The sequence below is a fragment of the Drosophila pseudoobscura genome, chromosome 3 (genome assembly GCF_009870125.1).
Source record: "Drosophila pseudoobscura strain MV-25-SWS-2005 chromosome 3, UCI_Dpse_MV25, whole genome shotgun sequence".
Classification (NCBI taxonomy): Eukaryota; Metazoa; Arthropoda; class Insecta; order Diptera; family Drosophilidae; genus Drosophila; species Drosophila pseudoobscura.
In genome coordinates this window covers 15561305-15579750 of record NC_046680.1, presented here as the reverse complement: position 1 = coordinate 15579750, position 18446 = coordinate 15561305, and the positions used below count along the sequence as shown (strand labels likewise).

Sequence of the window (18446 nt, the reverse complement as noted above, 5' to 3'; positions counted from 1 at the left end):
CAGACGGAAGCCGTTTGACTAGAATAAACTTTTTCCACTCTTGCGCGCGGCTTTCTGTGCGGAGGGGGGCAACCGGACCAGACGGCAGAAAGACAGGGATATTATTTTGTGGGCCTTTGTTAGCTGCTTTTCTTAACACTTTATTTATTATGTTTTTCGCGGACTTTCTTTGTCAAATACTGTATTTTTCGTCGGCGTTTTTGTCTCTTGAATGGAGCCGGACAAAAAGAGAACCGCCATGAAAAGGCAAACCCATAGAATGGCCAGTTGTAGGGCTCTAGCAATAATTAGCTTTGTCCGCTTTGAAGTAGAAAAAGATCGAGGGAAAAGCAAATATCTAATAGTTTATTGAATAGGTGCCCGACCTCGGCCAAATCAAAAATGGACAGAGCCAGTGCACAAAAAAAAAGGAAGGAAGGGATTTAAAACTGAAGGACAGAAAAAGCTGCTCCTACGACTCCTCCTCGATGCAGGATCTCCTTGTTTTTTGCTCTTTTTCAGCTCCCCAAAGCAGAATGGACAAACATTGACAAAATAATTAAATAATAGTCCCAAAGCGCAGTCAAGCAGGGAAGTCGCTTTGCAGTCGCTTCGCAGTCGCCCCGCAGTCGCTTGGGAGTCGCTCCGCAGTCGCCCCGCAGCCGCATCGCAGTCGCTTTGCAGTCGCCTCGCAGCCGCCTCGCAGCCGCCTCGCAGCCGCCTCGCAGCCGCCTCGCAGCCGCCCCGCAGCCGCCTTGCAGTCGCCTCGCAGTCGCCTCGCAGTCGCCCCGCAGCCGCCTCGCAGTCGCTTTGCAGTCGCCTCGCAGCCGCTTTGAAGTCGCTCCGAAAAAAACTAATAAGAATCATATTTTCCTCTGATAAAGAAGCAACAGCGAGCCAAAGAAGCTGTCCAACCCGCTGGGCGCGGGGGCAGACCCGGCAATGAGCGAGGGAGAACATGAATAAATAAAATTAAATGCAGCCAGCCCACTTAAGAGATGAGCATGCAACTAAAAGCCCAAGACTGTCGAGCGGATGGGGGCATGCAACAAGGTTTAACATTGAACAGTTTTCTCGTTTCAAGTATTCCGTTTGTCCGCTGAACGGAACTTTTCCGGAGACAATGGGCCATCGGCCATCGGCCAGAGCCATGGAAACCTCTTCAATTACCAAATTGATTACCATTGAAAATTGAAAATTACAGTACAGTTTTGAGTATTCGGCAGACTCGTAATTGCAGTCGATGTCGATTGAGGGGCGGCCAAAGTGCACTGTCATTAGACAGGGGATCCGTACCGCTTCGTCAATTGTTCTACCGTGTTTGCCTTTGGAATGATTAAGTGGAATGGCCAGAGTCCATTGCGGACAGCCCGTGTCGGTCGGTCTCTGCGGCCTCTGGAGAACCAATCAAGCCGAACGTCAGATTAATTTCATTTAACATTCAAGTAGCATTATACAGGATTCCCCCCCCTCCGAACTCCTCCCCCAACCCCACACAGCATCAACAACGGCCCAAAAGACCCAAAAGACATCCTATTCGTTTTGCATTATTTTCGCTGGCAATGGAAAATGGCCAAATGGAAATGGAAATAGTCGAGAATTGAATTTGGTTTATCATCAATTTTATTGTCACTAGGCATTTACGAGCGATTATTTTTGGGTCGACCCCGAGCGGGCTTGCGCCGTTTAAGGCCAAATTTTTGATTTATTGCCTGCTGCCCCGCCTCCTCCTGCCTCAAAGGCGCTAGAGAGAGGCCTATTTGAGGCCCGGCTGTGCTCGAATTAATTATCATATCTGATGCTCCAGCAAGCTAAGCATTTTTGCCATCAATTGTTGCACATTTCTCGCTGTCTGTGCCTGCTCCTTCTTCGTGAGATTGCGGTTAAACATGCAACAACTGCAACAGAAGGTGGCAAGTAAACAAACAAGCAAGAACCCAGACAGAAGTGCAATCCATATGGGAATATTTAAGGCTGAGACCGAAACGGTAGAACGGTAAAATGCGTGCTCCGATGGGGCAGTGGCAGTGGCAGTGGCAGGGGCAAGCTGGCCTGTTGGAAACTTTTGCTTATTTAACTGTTGTTTCTTTATGCAGAGCCACAGAGCAACAGAGCCAGCAACGGCAGCTGGAACAGCTTTTCATTTTGAACTGCCAGACGTGTCTCCCAGTAGCAACGATGAGCGCATGTGCAACAGCAGCGGCAGAGGCAGCGGCAGCGGCAGCGGCAACAACACTTGCCCCCGGGCCGGAGATTGTTAGCCCGATTATCAGTCGACGCGACTCCATTCACAGTTCCACTGTCCCAGCATCTCCATTTCTTCGTGTGTGTGTCTGTATCTGTGTATCTGTGTGTGTGTGTATCTGTATCTGTGTGTGTGTCTGTGTCTGCGTCGCCATGGCAGGCACAAGTGCATTTCACTTCTGCTTCAGTGCGTATTCTGGCAGGAAATTAATGCCATTGAACGATGCCTCTCCCCCTCACCCTCCCCCTCCCCCTCCCCCTTCCCCAAGCCGCCTGGCGGCCTGTTGCTGCCTCTGGCTGCCTTCTACTGCCTCTTGCTGGCTACTTGAGCAGCATTTAACGTAAGCGGATTCATGTGAGAGCTTCGGCTGAGCATCTCATTAGCATGTGGGTGCTGACGGGCTCGATGATGATCGAGCTGATTTCCAGCTGCCTTAGAAGTTTGCCGTTGAATGTTGCATCGTCATAGCGGTGCACTCGAAGGCGCGTAATTGATTTGTCACTCGCAAACGCAAAGGCAACCCAAATCGAAGGGTCAAAAGTCGCGGCTGGCGCGGTCGGAGGGCAAAATCCAAAAATTATCTCCAAATCAATGGCTAAAACAGCAGCAACAACAAATGACAATTGAAAATGTCAAAAATTCATGAGGTAAGAGGCCAGGCCATCAGGGGGGGGGGGGGGGGCCACCGTGCAACACCAACAACGTTTGGTGGCAGGGGGGGGGGGGCATTTGGGGCATGGGGCACCTGCCTGTCATCGAACAGCGCGACATTTGAATGCGAGTGCGGTGCCGTGTTGGTGTTGTTGGTGTTGCAACGACCACTTGATAAATGATAAATTAATCGAGTATTGCCAAATGGCCAAATGGCCGAATGGCCGAATGGCCGAATAGTCGCTCTAAGTGAATGCCCCCCCCCGCCACTGGGAGAGTCTCTCGATTACAGCCCATCCCCCCCCAAATGATAAATGAGTAATCAAACGAGTTGTCAAAAGGCCATGTCGAGCACTTTTCGAAGGAAGAACTCTCGGCTTTGCTGCTGCACCAAAAGAGCATCCACAGTCGCATATCATACACATTTTTGGCAACTTTGCGGCCTGCCTCTCGTGGGTCACAGACACGCAGATTGTACGCCCGCGAGAGACCACCAACTAGTTTCAGTTTAGACCAGAGCTTGCTGGCCAACTCATTTTAATTAGTCCTCGGGAGGGGGGGGGGGGGGGGGGAAATCGAGAGTGTCCCCAGAAAAAAGGAGTCCAAGAATAAATTAAAGCCAAATAAAGACGTTGGATACACAAATATTGGCAAAACACTTGATGTTTTCGGTCGATTCTAAGGCTGCACACACTCCAGGCACACAGAGAGAGGGGGGGATAGAGAGGGGGGGGGGGGGGGTGAAACAAAATCAACAGAAATGCTAAATTGTTTAATTGAATTTACCGCAGTTGCGCTTAAGTTGGCAGTAATTTAGGAAAGCCAACGTATTCCCCATCTACATGCGAGATACAAGATACAAGATACGAGTATCTGTGCAACTTTGTGCAACTGTGTGCCAGACACTACAGCTCGCAAATGTATCTAGATGCCGCACATGTGTATCTCCAAGTGGCTTCTTCCTGTTGACGGCAAAGAAAGTGGCTGTCGCCTGACACGGAGCTCTAGCTCCAGCTCTAGCTCTAGTTGTTGGCTGTTGGGGTTCTAGATTTCTCCCAGGTCCAATTATGCTGCTTTCCTTTCTTCGATTGGACAGCTCCACGGCATTGCTCAATGGCCGTGCTGGCAATGCAGTTGATATTTAAGATGCCACGCCGTCAGCTGGATGTCAGAGTTCGTCGGCCAGCCCAGTCCAGCCCAGGCAGACGTCGTTGCACAAGGCTGTGGATTGGGCCAGGCCCCAACTGGCTTCTGTTTGCTGGGCCCAGCCGCCGCGGCGCTCTTAGCGAAGAGCACAGCCTACCGTCTCTCGCGCTTGCTCTCTTACGATCGTTGGGTCTCTCTTTTGCGCGCTCTCTCTAGCTCTCTCTGCGTCTTGACCAGGTCTCTCGTTGAGAGGCAACTCTTCGGTTGGAGGCCTCCACCACTTTTCTTTCTTGCACTTTCTTGGCAACATGTTTAAAAGTCTTTTGGAAGCGCCAAACCAGCGTTCAGTTCGCTGTCAGCGCCTATAGCGTTTGGTGCGTTTCAACGGAAGACTCAGTGCCCCCCCCCCAACGAACGAACGAACGAAAGGATCCTGGATAAACCAGGCGATCCGCAAAGCCCTCCACGGACATCAAAAGTTGTGCGTGCAATGAGCCGTGATTCGAATGTGGCACGATTTTAATTAAATCGCCAGTTATTAAAAGAGCTGCAACAAAACACACAATTTCGAACTGAATACCGCGCGTGGCACGTTGCACAGCCACAGCCACAGCCACAGAGGCAGCCACATCCATATTCATAAAGAGCGCGCGCGAAATTCGTGGCAGTTGTGTCCTTGTCTGGATTGTTTATGGATTCACCTTCTCCTCTAACACGTAGCAGCGGCATCAACAGGTAAGCCCAGCCTTCCACCGGGATTAACTTTGCTTAAAATCAGGCAAGAGGCGAGTGGGGAGTGGGGAGTGGGGAGAGTCGTCGACAAAGCGGATTACAAGCTTTAAATTGTTTGGTTAAATTGATCTGGTCTTCTGTTCGGGCCACAAGTGAAAGAATGAAATGTAAACTTGTCTTTAATTAAGGAAAAGGAGGCCCCGGACTCCAAGACAAAGGCAAAGCGGGCCAGAACAAGACCAGCAGCAAAAACAAGTACCACACACACACACACACACGGAGAGTGGGGGGGGGACACACACGTGTAACTGGAAACAAGTTGAAATGCCTCGACCACATTTGGTCAAAGCCGAGAACTGTTCTCCGACTCGGACTCTGGCCCAGAGGCAAGGCAGAGAGCGGCAGAGTGGCAGAGTGGCAGAGCAACCGGCGGCAATGTGATTTTAATGAACTACTAAAAAAAAACTAAACCCCAAACAAACATAAACCGACTTGACTCCCGTCTAAGACTGCATTATGGAGCCCCTCCCCCTGGCCAGCCCCCTTGCCAGCACGATGGAAGGCTCTATTGTATCCAGCTGTCCGTCGCTGGGCAGAACACTTTGAGTTACTTTCTAAACGGCAGTCGGGTGGTGGCACGGCTGAGATTAGTTGCATCCACAGTTGCCGTTGTTCGTATTGCGGTTGCCGTTGCCGTTGCTCTTGCGGTTAAATAAATAAAACAGCGTGACTCGAATGGGTCTCAGTGGCTGAGAAGAGACTCCAACATCAGCTGCTGATGCACAGATGCTTTAGAAATTATAGATGCGTTCCAGCAGGTTCCAGCCCACTTCCTTTTCGGCCTGGCCCAATTAGCAACCGCGCTGCCACGGCCAACCGACTGACTCTGTCCCTGCTTCCTGGCCAACTACTGGTATTAGCCAAGACTCTCGGCATGGCAAACGAGCACGACAGCACCATTAAAAACTGCTGCATTTGAATTAATCAAGACAACAAACGGAGGCAGCAGCAGCAGCATCATCTGTCAACAACAATGCGCGCCACAAACTAATTACATGCCACCGAGAGGGGCAGCCAGCGTGCTGCATGTGCATGTGCATGTGCGATTACCAAATTAGATTTCTGCCTAATTATGGCATTGGAAAACCCCAAGAAATTGCAGGCAAAAGTTTTGCGCAAACTCCGGCCCAAAAACAGTCCCGGCTCCGGCCCAGACCCGGCTCCGGCCCAGTTCTGGCTCCGGCTCAGTCCTGGTTCTGGCTCTGGCTCTGGAAAACAGCACTTAATAATAATTAAATTATTTTTGCCAATTATAGAGCCAGAGCAAAGCCGTGCAGCCTGCATCTGTATCTTTATTTGTGTCTCTGACTTTATCTTTATCTTTGCCCCCTTCTGTGTCTGTGTGTGTGTGTGTGTGTGTGTGTCTGTGTGCCAAACTAATAAATAAGATTGCTTTTAATTAAGGAAAAGAAGCCGATTGCCGAACAATGCCTGAACTTTGGCCCAAAGCCAGGCCCAAAATATCGCAGGTCCTTCTGCAAGTTCAATTTAAATTCCTAATTGAATATGAAAACCTTATTTCAAATGGAAATTAAACACAAATCGGGTTAATTTTAGGGGGGGATGCACAATTTCCCGTGTCAAGTCCTGGGTTTTGAAAGTTTCTGAAGCTCGTTTGCCGAGCCGTCAGTGGGGGTGACGTATACGGGTTGAAGCCCGCATTGCACAGCCCTCCGATATGTGACACCTGCCATGGGAACTTTCGGTGAGCCAAAAGTTGTGCAATCATGGGAGCGAAGTAGTTTACTTTGTTCACTGCAAATTTATTAATAAACATATTTCGCAGAGCCAGAAACAGAGCTAGAGCCAGAGACAGAGACAGAGCCAGAGCCAGAGCTAGAGCTAGAGACAGAGACCGAGTTGGCTTTGCGGAATTCGTAATTGAATTTATGGAGGAGCCTCGTTCTGCTGCCAGACGATGGGCGAACCCTTTTTGCAGGCAGGGATCACACATGGCCCCCAAGAGCTCTTCGACCCTCGACGAAAGGCAGGGGTGGGGGTGGGGGGGGACTTACAACTGACCTTCGGGGGGGTGCGGCCCTTCTGGGCCGTTAAGTGTGTTATTAAGCCTAATTAAGCGGCTTATTCAACTGCTTCTGGGCCACCGTCCACCGACCACCGACCACAGGCCATCCACCACGCATCGCCCATCGAACGCACAATCGCCGGTCTGAATGGTTTGAATGGTTTGAATGGTTTGAATGCCGCAATTTATTTTGTATCATTTTTACGATGGCAGGGCAAAAACAAATACAATAACAATAACAATATGCAGCATTTTTCTTTATCAAATATCAGCATTTATGCAATCACTTTCACAAAATACAAAAAAAATTCAATTGCATCGCAAAATGTAATTAATCATTGTGCAAATATTTTGCGCTCTTGTGTCGTTCGATTTGAAAGCATTTAATTGAGAATTTTATTTGCGATAAAAAAAAAAAAAAACGCTGCGGCACTCCACTGAGCCGGGATGATTAATTTGTTGACCCTTTGAGCGATGTTCCGACCATCGCATTCATGAGTTGGTCAATCAGCACTTGAGAGCACTTTTTTCCGAACGGTGGCTAACAATATGCTGCCACAGCCACAGGCACTGCCATAATCCATTAGAAAAAGTAGCAAATTATGATTTATTGCACTTTGGCCGAGGAGTGGCAAAGCCGCAAGTTGTGCGAGGAGCCAGAAGGAGCCATGAGGAGCCAGAAGGAGCCAAGAGGAGCCAGGAGGAGCCAGGAGGGGCCAGGAGGGGCCAGAAGGAGCCAGAAGGAGCCAGGAGGAGCCACGAGAAGGCAGCAAGGCAACAAAAAAAGCACTCCCAAGTAGCATAGGAAAATGTAAAACTCTTGTAATGACGATAAACACCCCGCACTCCAGGCCGCTCCATGCATATTTATGGGTTTTTTTTTGGGGGGGAATTTGGAGGAAGTTTCGGTTACGGCATCGATCCCAACCCCTCCCCCCCCCCCCACGCCCAATTAGTGCCCCCATTATACGCACCAGCAAAGTGCGTCTCGAGACTTGTGCAATGGCCGGCTTAACGAGCCACCGATTGTGTGTCTTGGCCACATTAGGCCACATTCTGCTGCACAAAGCCAATCATCGGTTTAGTTAATAACTTTGACCGCAATACCAGAGACCATGATGCCAAGCCAATGGCCGAAAAGTAAGTGTCATTAGCATATATACTTAGCACAAGAACCTGTTTACCGCTGTCCCTCCTCTTTGTTGTCTCTGTCTCTCCGATGTTAGAGAAATGGAATGGAATGGAAAGAAAAGAAAGGCAGCTGATGCTTGAAAATGGGTCAAAAAGTTTCCCATTGATTGAATTTCATTTCAATTAGCACATCCGAAACGATGAGCAATATTCGCATATAACTTGTACTCGAACATCGATTGGGCTCGCCGCTAGATTGATGTCTCAATTGTGGCTGCCCCAAAGCCGTCAAGAATGCAGCTCGAAACGGGCACAAATTGAATGTCTTGGAGGGGCAGAAAGCAGAAACAGATCTACAGAATACTGACGGAAATTGAAACATTGGCGGCTCTGTATGCCATGTGGCAGCCGGCGAAAGGCGCATAATAAACCATAATGACAAAATTACTATATTTAGTATGCTAAAAATCGGTCAAAGTGTCAGTAGGTTGTCCAGCAGAGCACCACAGAGCCCCACAGAGCCCCAGAGCCCCAGAGAATCACCTTCATTAACAGCAGACGGACAGATTTGTCTCTCACTTTGGCCAAAACGCCTGCGCCAAGCCACATGATATTGCAATTTTTGGCATTAACTTCTTTTCACCTGAACGATGACTCGGCGACCACTTCAAGAGCATGTCTAGGCCTCTCTTTCTCCCTCTAGACGGCGCTGGGAAACTTTCATTTTTGCCGCTATAGAATATCAATAGGTTATTGGCATATTTGTGGGGGATTTCATTCATCGTTCTGCTCTCGAGTGGCGCCCCTCGACGCCTTGGGAGGGGCCTCTGCAGACCAGAAGCCAGACGTCCAGGGTCCTGGGCGGGCAGAGGAAGCTCCCATACGGCGTTTAATTCCCCTTTTGTTCTCCTCCCAGGCTCTATCCATCTGCCCTCTATAGTAACCAAAGAAAGAACGCTCTGCTTTAGATACACACAAAGATTGGAGATGATTTTTTGGGTAGCGTTATAAAAATTGAAAGCAACGCATTCAGGTGACCCACATTCAACGCTTGCCAGAGCTCCAGTCCAGCTCCAGTCCCCCCGGGCCCCGCCCCCCCCGGGCCCCCAGCCACCGTCGCGACTTCTGGTTTTCTGTTGTTTTCGGTTTATTTTTGGTATTCCTTCTCTCCTCCCTCTCTCTCTCTGCTTTCGGCCAGGCCCAGGTATCGAAACACGTTGGTCGTGGCGGCCTTTTGGGGCGTTCTTCTTTCAATTCTTTTTGGCATGAAATCAATCTTGAGCAACTTTGATTCTTGTAATTGTGTTTTTTTGGCGCTCAAGTGGAATTTTAAATACAAGATTTGACGCTTTCGTTTGTGGCCGGGCTTTGTTAATGCCGTCATTAGCTTTTGGCCAATGGCCATTCCCTTCATTGAACTTCAATTAGCAACGGCCCTTGAACGGATGCTTTCATTCATCTGCCAGCAGCCGCCTTCCGTCTTCCACCTTCCACCTTCCGGCTTTTTTCATTCAGTTGGGAAAGTGAAGCAATTAAAATTTAATTGCCATGCCACTGAGGCGACACCAGCCGACCATCGATGGCAATTGAAAGCCGCAAAAGTTACTTATTTCCATGCCCCTCCCCCCTCCTCCCCCCTCTAAGCAGGTCGATGCCCCCGACTAGATTTATTCGGTGAGTTTAACAGCTGTCTTACATAATTAGACTCCACAGCAATCTTGTGGCCTTCAAATAATCGAATTCGAGGTGCATTGGCTTATGGGATTTTGCCGCTCTGCGTCCCAGACTCCCCATAGACTTCGGATAGAAGCCAAAGAGCATTTATGAACTCTAATGGGGGGCTATTGATTTATCTAAGATTTAATAGTTAAATATTTTGGGGGATTCTTGGGGAGCTCCCACACAAGTGGGTGGGAATCCGCTCCAGAAACGGTCTTCTCCCTTCCAAAGTCGAACTCTTACTACCCATCGATATCTGTTCCCCTCACACCCTTATATACCAAGCGATATATCGATATTCATCGTTATATTGCGTTCCCTTTGTGGTCTTCTCTTCTTTCGTTCACCGTCGTCGTTGTACTTGTATATGGGATGGCCTCTTCGTTGCTCGTCGTTTTGCCAGCTGCTCGTTGCTCGTTGCTTTTCCTACCCATGGGATACTCGCTGCTCGTCGCTTTTCCTACCCATGGGATACTCGTTGCTCGTTGCTTTTCCTACCCATGGGATCCTCGCTGCTCGTCGCTTCTCCTCCCCATGGGATACTCGTTGCTCGTTGCTCGTTGCTTTGCCTCCCCATGGGATACTCGTTGCTCGTCGCTTTTCGTACCCATGGGATACTCGTTGCTCGTTGCTTTCCTACCAATGGGATACTCGCTGCTCGTTGCTTTCCTCCCCATGAGATCCTCGCTGCTCGTCGCTTCTCCTCCCCATGGGATACTCGTTGCTCGTTGCTCGTTGCTTTTCCTCCCCATGGGATACTCGTTGCTCGTCGCTTTTCCTCCCCATGGAATACTCGTTGCTCGTTGCTTTCCTCCGCGTGGGATACTCGTCGCTTTTCCTACCCATAGGATTCTCGTTGCCGCTCGTTGTGTCCAGGGATCGGACCACACACCCCCCCCCCCCCCCTCCATGGGCCTTAAGTCGAAACTCCTGCAGCACCACATAATACTTTTTAACACACAACTTTTTCCGTCTGTATATTTTGTATTTTTGGGCTTACAAATGCATTTATGTTTATTTTTATTTCTTGCAGTTTTTATACCCGATACTCAAAATGAGTATTGGGGTATATTAGATTTGTGGTAAAAGTGGATGTGTGTAACGTCCAGAAGGAATCGTTTCCGACCCTATAAAGGATATATATTCTTGATCAGCATCAATAGCCGAGTCGATTGAGCCATGTCTGTCTGTCCGTCCGTCCGTCTGTCCGTCTGTCCGTCCCCTTCAGCGCCTAATGCTCAAAGACTATAAGAGCTAGAGCAACGATGTTTTGGATCCAGACTTCTGTGATATGTCACTGCTCCAAAAATATTTCAAAACTTTGCCCCGCCCACTTCCGCCCCCACAAAAGGCGAAAATCTGTGGCATCCACAATTTTAAAGATACGAGAAAACAAAAAACGCAGAATCGTAGAGAATGACCATATCTTTTAGACTGCAGAATCTGAATAGGATCGTATTACTATTATAGCCACCATCAGGAAAACAATTTCATTTTTTCTCGCCCTGTCTCTCTCTAACACACACGTAGCATAGGCAGCTATGCTTAGAGTAAAACATTAGCGCCTAGATCTCAGAGACTATAAAAGCTAGAGCAGCCAAATTTGGCATCCACACTCCTAATATATCGGACCGAGACGAGTTTGTTTCAAAATTTCGCCACACCCCCTTCCGCCACCGCAAAGGATGCAAATCTGGGGATAGCTAGAGTAACCAAATTTAGTATCCGCACTCCTGTTAGATGTCACTATAAAACGTATATCTCAAAATTTCGCCCCACCCCTTTCCGCCCCCACAAAGGACGAAAATCTGTTGCATCCACAATATTGCAGATTTGAGAAAACTAAAAACGCAGAATCATAGATAATGACCATATATATCAGATTGCTGAATCTGGATCAGATCAGATAATTTTTGTAGCCAAAAGGAACAAATCAATTTGCATTGGCTACGCAGCGCCCGACGTCACGCTCAGACTGATTTTCTGTCTCTCTCGCACGCTCTCTTTGTCGTGTCGTTTAATATTAGCGGCGTCTGCCGGAAGAGAGCCATACTGACTTAGTATCGGGTATAACCGTAGAGTTGCGGTGTCCGCAGCAACTCACAACGTTCCACCTCGTTTGTTGTTTTTTTTGGGAGTAAATAAGGCTGCAACTTATGGGAACACCGTTTAGATTTTGGGAAAACGGCAGCTGTTTAGAGGATTTGCATAAGCCCTCCCTCCCCCTCCCCCTCCCCCTCCCCCTCCCCCACCGGAGGCCTTTCTCCTAAAAAATGCATAGAAGCTGTGTGCTTTTTGCTTTCTGCCACATACTCGTAAATTCTCATCTGCAACTGAGGGGGGGGGGGGGGCATGCCCCAATGGGCGGTATGCAGGTTTGACATATGAAAAAGTGAAATTTATTGCTAATTCAAACTGCCAAAACTTGGAAAATTTTATTGAAAAGCCACCAGCACGGAGCCGGAGCTCTGCCAACAAAATTATTTCGAATTTCCACGGCAAAAGTACAGGGGCTGCCAGCTTTGCTAGACTCGTGCCATCAAATTCAAATAAAATCAAATGCACAGGCCAGACAGAAACGACAGAGCCCTTATAGAGAATACGAGTATCCATTCATCCGGCAGAGGCAGAGGCAGTGGCAGGCCAACATCTGCAACAACAATCAATGGGGCGAGCTGCCAAATGAAATGTTAGAGAAAATCAAACAATTTTTGCTCATTGAGCTTTTAAGCCGCTAAGGGCAACCGGTGGATGGGGTGTGGGGGGTGTGGGGGGTGTGGGGGCGGTTTTCAGATCTGCTTTGATGTGCGTCGACCAAAAACAAACACAGAATGGCGGCTGTCATATGTATGCCACTTCATGCGCCGCGAAACCCGGAGATACCATGGAGCCCGCTGTCGTATTTGCTTGCATGTAAAAACCGACCATCAAATGGGATTGAAATGTACCAAAAATACGGAGTGCTCTCATAAAATAAGCTCCAGTCGGAGGCCCCGAGCCGTCGGGTATCGCGACGTGGCCGGAATAGGGAATGCAATTGGTTAGCTTTAAAATTCAATTATTTAATGGGGATGCGAGTATCCTCTGGGGTTTATTCAAAGGGTAGCCAATTACCAGTTATCAGAGTGGTACATACTATATATATATACATATGCATATGGTATAGTGTAGTGCATACACCCTCTACGATTCTTAATTAATTGTTATTTTCGATGAAAACATTCTCAGAACTATGCCACATTTCAGTACTCTACAATTATTCATATTATTTTATATATTATTATTAACATCATTTTATATATTTTATAAATTATTATTCCAATATTATTAACATTATTTTATATTTGTATTATTATTATTATTCCATACTTACTAACATTACATTATATATTTAGATATTTTATATATTTTTATTCAATTCTTATCAACATGGTTATATTTTTAGTATATTTTATAAATTATTTTTCTAATATTATTTACATTGTTTTTTATTTAATATATTATTACTCCAATATTATCAACATTATTTTATATATTATTTCTCGAATATTATTCAAATTTTTTTATATTTTATATATTATTATTCCCATATTATTAACATTATTTTATATTTAGTATTTTTATTTTTATTATTCCATTCTTATCTACATTATGTGATATTTTTATATATTATTATTTTTATTGTTATTATTCCATTCCTATTAACATTATTTTATATTTTTTTATATTTTATATATTATTATTCCATTCTTATCAACATTATTTTATATATAATTATTCGATTATTCTTAACAATTTTTTATATTTTATATACTTTATAAATTATTTTTCAAATATTATTAACATTGTTTTATATTTAAGACATTATTATTTTTATTATTGTTATTATTCCATTCTTACTAAAATTTTTTCTTATCAAGATTATTTTATATGTAGTAAATTTTAAACTTCCATCATTATTTACATTATTTTATGTATGTTAAATATTTTTCATTGTTATTGACATTATTTTACATTTTCATATATTTCATAAACTATTATTCGATTATTATCAACATTATTTAATATGCTTATTCCACTAAATCAGTCAATATGGCTTTTTCGATGGCATTTGTATCTCAATCAAATAGTTTTTTCCATCATCCACTTCTGGGCGAACAACAAAAAGTAAATAAATAGCCCTCTGAATATTTTTCTGTACTCCTTTTTGGGCAAACAATTTCGGATTTGCCTGGAATTCTTTTGAGGGAAAACTTTTGTGCAGCCGATCGAAAAAAATATATATAGAAATCCATTCAATTCCCTAGATTTTGATTGGATCAGCCGGGAGAGAGAAAAGCAGATGGAAATAAAACAAAAGTTTCCGAAAATGGTGGTTTGGTGGCACAAGTCAAGTATTTGGCACACTCAAGCCGCGCAACCGGGCTAATGAAGCTATTAGGGAAGGGCCCGGGTATTGACCATCGGGCTGGGGGGGGGGCATGGGGGGCATGGGGGACTCGGGCCCGGGAAATGTCCGTTTTCCGCACCAGGCTTCAGCAGGGCAAACATTTTTTACTTGATTTGGCTCCGTCCGGCCAGGGGGGGAGTGACGGGGGCGGGGGCGGGGGGGTCACAAAGTTTATGCCAGTTGGTTGATTTCTGTAGCATTTCCGTTTTGTTTCATTTTAATTCTCGAACTGCTCTTTGGACCATTTTTGATGGCAGAGCAAAGGACGGCGGAGAGCGTCTGGTTCTGAAAATGAAATAAAATGTTTGACTATTGGCGGAAGTGCGCCATAAGTGAACGAGCTTCTTGTGCGCCATTTTGTTTACATATTTCTGTGACTGTGTCGACTGTAGTTTTGGCCCTGCAGCAGTCCTGTGTGTGTGTGTGTGTGTGTGGGTGGCCCTTTATACGCCATAATGTAACGGAAATTGTCCAAGTTTTTAAAGGCATAAATATTTAAGGCCCCCCCCCCCCACCCTCTACATAGCAGCTGCTGGCAGCCATTAATATTTTTCAACTATTTGCATAAATTAATGCAAAATTTTGCCAAAATATTACCCCAGCTCCAGCTCCAACTCCAGCTCCAACTCTCTAGGGCGCAGCTGCACATGTGCGGTGTTAGGGGCGTGGCTCAGAGAGAGAGGGAGAGAGTTTTAATAGCGATTTAAGGCGCCTTTGCACATGAATTTGAGATGAAATTGCATATTGGGCCGCGAGCACAAACTGCTTAAAAACTCGTGCTTTCCGTCGAAAGCATATCCATCCGGGGCATATGGCGGGGATCCCTTGCAACAGGGTGCTAATTCACACATTTACTCGGTGTGAGGGGAGGGGAGGGAGGGACTGTTGGGGCAAAGGTAGCAGCTGCCACAGCTCTGTGATGCGGGCAGGCGTGGTTAAACTTCTTGGCGGTGGAAGCTGGTAGCTGCATTAAACTAGATTTCAGGCGGACAAAGTTTAAAGGTCACTCCGGGCATCTGCACGGCTGATTTTAGGCCTGATTCGCGGCGGGTTTCGGGCTCAAATATTTCAATTATCCTCTACTGCTCCTGGGCGGGGGCGGCAGCTGGGGCGGGAGGTGTGAATGAGGCGGTAGGTGGAGCTGTGGCTGCGTCGGGAGGTTGGGGGGGGGGGGGGTCTTGGGCTGGCTGGTAATTGAGTTTTTAGTAGCTGTTAGCGGTCCCTCACCAACTCTTTGCGCCACTTATGCCAACAGGCAACACCAGTGCACGCACACACGCACACCCCGAAAATCACGTTTGAAATGCAACTTAAAGTTCCATGCCACAGACAGCCGCAGGTGTTGAGGGGGAGGAGGCAGCGCGTGAGGCAACGACAACCAAATCAAATTTGCACCAAAAACCAAACGTAAACTTGGAGCGCTGCTGGCGACCACACGCACACCCCCACCACCCACCACCCCCCACCCCCTGAAATGTATGCATGTAGAGACACACAAATTCGCACGTCGCTTATTTGGTAATTTGCCTGCGTGTGTGTGTCTCTGTGTGTGTGTGTGTGTGCATTTCCTGCTGCAAACTTCATAAACTTGTACACACACCTGAGGCCACGCCCAGAGGCACGGCACGGCGATAGCGCCTTAATTGAGTTATCCCCCGACATTTTTCGGCAGCAAACTTTAAGCTGAAGTTTCGGTCAAGTTCCTGTCTGTGGCACAATAAATTCGCATAATAAATGGGCCACCGTTTAGCCGTGTCAACAGCAGACGGCTTGCATCCTTAGTCTTGGCCAGGCCAAAAGAAAAACCTCAAAATGACGGCACCGGAAGTGAAGCCTGCACCTGCTACGGCTTTGGCTTCGGCTTCGTCTCCGGCTAAAATGTTAAACAGCAGGCTAATGTCCAAAAAGATGCACAAAAGTGGGGCCAAAGCGTGCCACGGGCTGGGCTGGGCTGGGGCAAGGCCAGGCACTGCTGCTGTTGACGTTGTCATCTGCCGAGCGAATGGCGAACGGCGAATGGCGGAAATTATGCAAAATAGTGAAAAGCAAAGCAGCTTTGCTGAAACTGAAACTCAACTGCAGGCACTGGATTATGGTTCCCCCTCGATTGAAGGCACTTTTCACAGGAAATTGGCACCTATCTTGTTGTCCTCTCACGAACGGAGGCCACAAATCTTCATAACTGTCCGCACATTTTGGGCATCGTTAAACCGGGGGGGAGGTGGCCACAAAAACCTACTCCTCTGGGTATTTGTCAACACAGTTTTTCTCTGTCTCTCAATCTTATCTGAGGCGCACGCGTTTTACGGGCATTGCCAGGACCCGGGAGCCAGGACACAGGACCAGTTTGCTAACTGATTCACATGAAAAATGGCCGCACATACATATAGTTTTCGCCCTTGGCTACAAAGCTGCTGACTGTGGCCAGGAGAGGACCGCCTTTCGCCTTATCCAGCGTGTACCAGAGATGAGGCCTCCTCGGTTGGTCGGAGTGGCTGGCTCCGGCCATCGTTGGTGAATTTAAAATGCAATTAAATAATAGATTTAGCCCGGCTCGGGCTTGGCCAGCAACTAGATTATGACTGGGCTTAATGAACATGACTAATGCACTGCTGGAAGCGGCTGACTCACTCTCATCAGTCGATGGGCCTAGCAATTACGCCCAGCTGATAAAACTGGACGGGCGAAAATGGTGCCAGTCATGGCTCAAAAGGACACGGATATCCCCCAACATGTGTGGTCCATGACTGGACATAAGGCACTCACACACAGAGACATCAGCAGCGGCCTAATCCTTTCACACACTCGGACCAAAGAAACGCAGTTGGGCATAAAAGGATACGAGGCCTTTTTGTGCACCTTTCAAGGTCCCTTTCTTTTTCTTTTCGACCAGCAATGAATGAATGAATGCCTCCGAATGCTTGAATGCTTGAATGCTTGAATGCCCGATGATTGAATGTGTGCTCCCCAGAAGAGGGTCAGCGGCCAGCGGCCAGCGGCCGGGAATAAATTGAAAAATTTGCTGTTGTGCAAAATCAAAGTGTTTTGCCGGAAGATTCCTTTTCTGTGACGGCCCGGGAAGCGTCCAAGGACACGCTTGTTAGTAACCAAATTTGGCTCCACAGCTGGGAATGTTCTGGGCCCCCCCATCCAGGGTATCTGTTGGTAATAGTAAAGCCTTTGGCTGTCCCACTTAAAGCCATAAATACGCGTATATGTGCGATAATGGCCGGCAATTGCATAAGAGATTAATACGACGGTGGCAGCAGCTGTGGTCGAGTCCTGTCCAGTGAAGTCCTGGCTCATTGTTTGCAATTTTACTTAATTTAATGCGATTTATGGAATGCTTTAAAGGCCCGTTGCTGCGTAATTAATGAAAAATGCTGATATGGTGGGGCGGCCAAGACGAATGCAAAATGCAAAATGCAAATGCGATACGTGTGGAGCACGCGCCATTTGATAAATTGCGGCAATCAGAAAGGGTGCATGCCGCGTAATGCGTTGCTGAAAAGTTTCCCCAGCGCAAAGGGGGCAAAATCACGTATACGCCACGTTGGGGCTTGGCAAAGTTTCTGCTAATTAATGTCAAAGAGTTCAAAGATATTAAAAGGCTGCGGCGTCCTGACGGTGTCCTAATCCCGCACACGCCACGGAGCCTCATAACTTGCCCCCCCCCCCCCCCCTCCCATCCCCCCGCTGAAGCCGGAACGTGTCCGGCCAGCTATCGGAATCAGAGCTGCGATGACACAAAGCTTCGATGGGCAACACGTGCAGGAGCCAAACAATGCTTCGATGCCGAGGCATTTATTGTTGGGAAACTATAAAGGCATCGGTGTCAGTGGCAGAGACACCGCCAGCGCCCCCATCTCCACCTCCATCTCCATCCTTCATAATCGAGAGACGAAAACAATGATGCTCGTAGGGGGAAAGCTGAAAAGTTTCATAGCCAAATGAAGACTGGCACCGAGCGATGGGCACGTGATGGGAATGGAATGCCAAAAATTATACGTATATTCGACCCCTGAGGCGAGCACAAAATCTTTGCCAAACCGTCGGGGATATACGATATATATGGCCAAGGAATTGAGTGGCAGCGGAAAATAAAATGCACATTAGCCAGAGGCCAAAGCCCAGAGCCCAGAGCCCAGAGGCGGACATGGCCAAGAGGAAGGAAATCGTTACGTCGTTCGGCCAAAGGAAAGGCAGGAAAGAAAAGCGCAAATCGAAATAAATAAATAAAATCAAATGTTCTGTGCAGAACGAAAGTTGCGCCAGGACTCGGCCTGGGGGGAGCCCCTCAAACAACA

The 18446-nt window shown here is 47.3% G+C and overlaps 1 protein-coding gene across 2 annotated transcripts in view; it reads left to right on the top strand.

Moving 5' to 3' along the window:
* LOC4804835 (mucin-2) overlaps positions 1-18446 on the top strand; it is a 30517-nt gene that overhangs the window by 517 nt on the left and 11554 nt on the right. Inside the window, exon 1 of one of the 2 annotated variants that reach the window (XM_033378108.1) lies at positions 4405-4756. The exons of the other annotated variant lie outside the window; for it this stretch is intronic. The gene's annotated coding sequence lies outside the window, so the exon portion shown is untranslated. Of the gene's footprint in view, positions 1-4404; positions 4757-18446 lie in introns of those variants that run through there. 2 annotated transcript variants of the gene reach the window in all.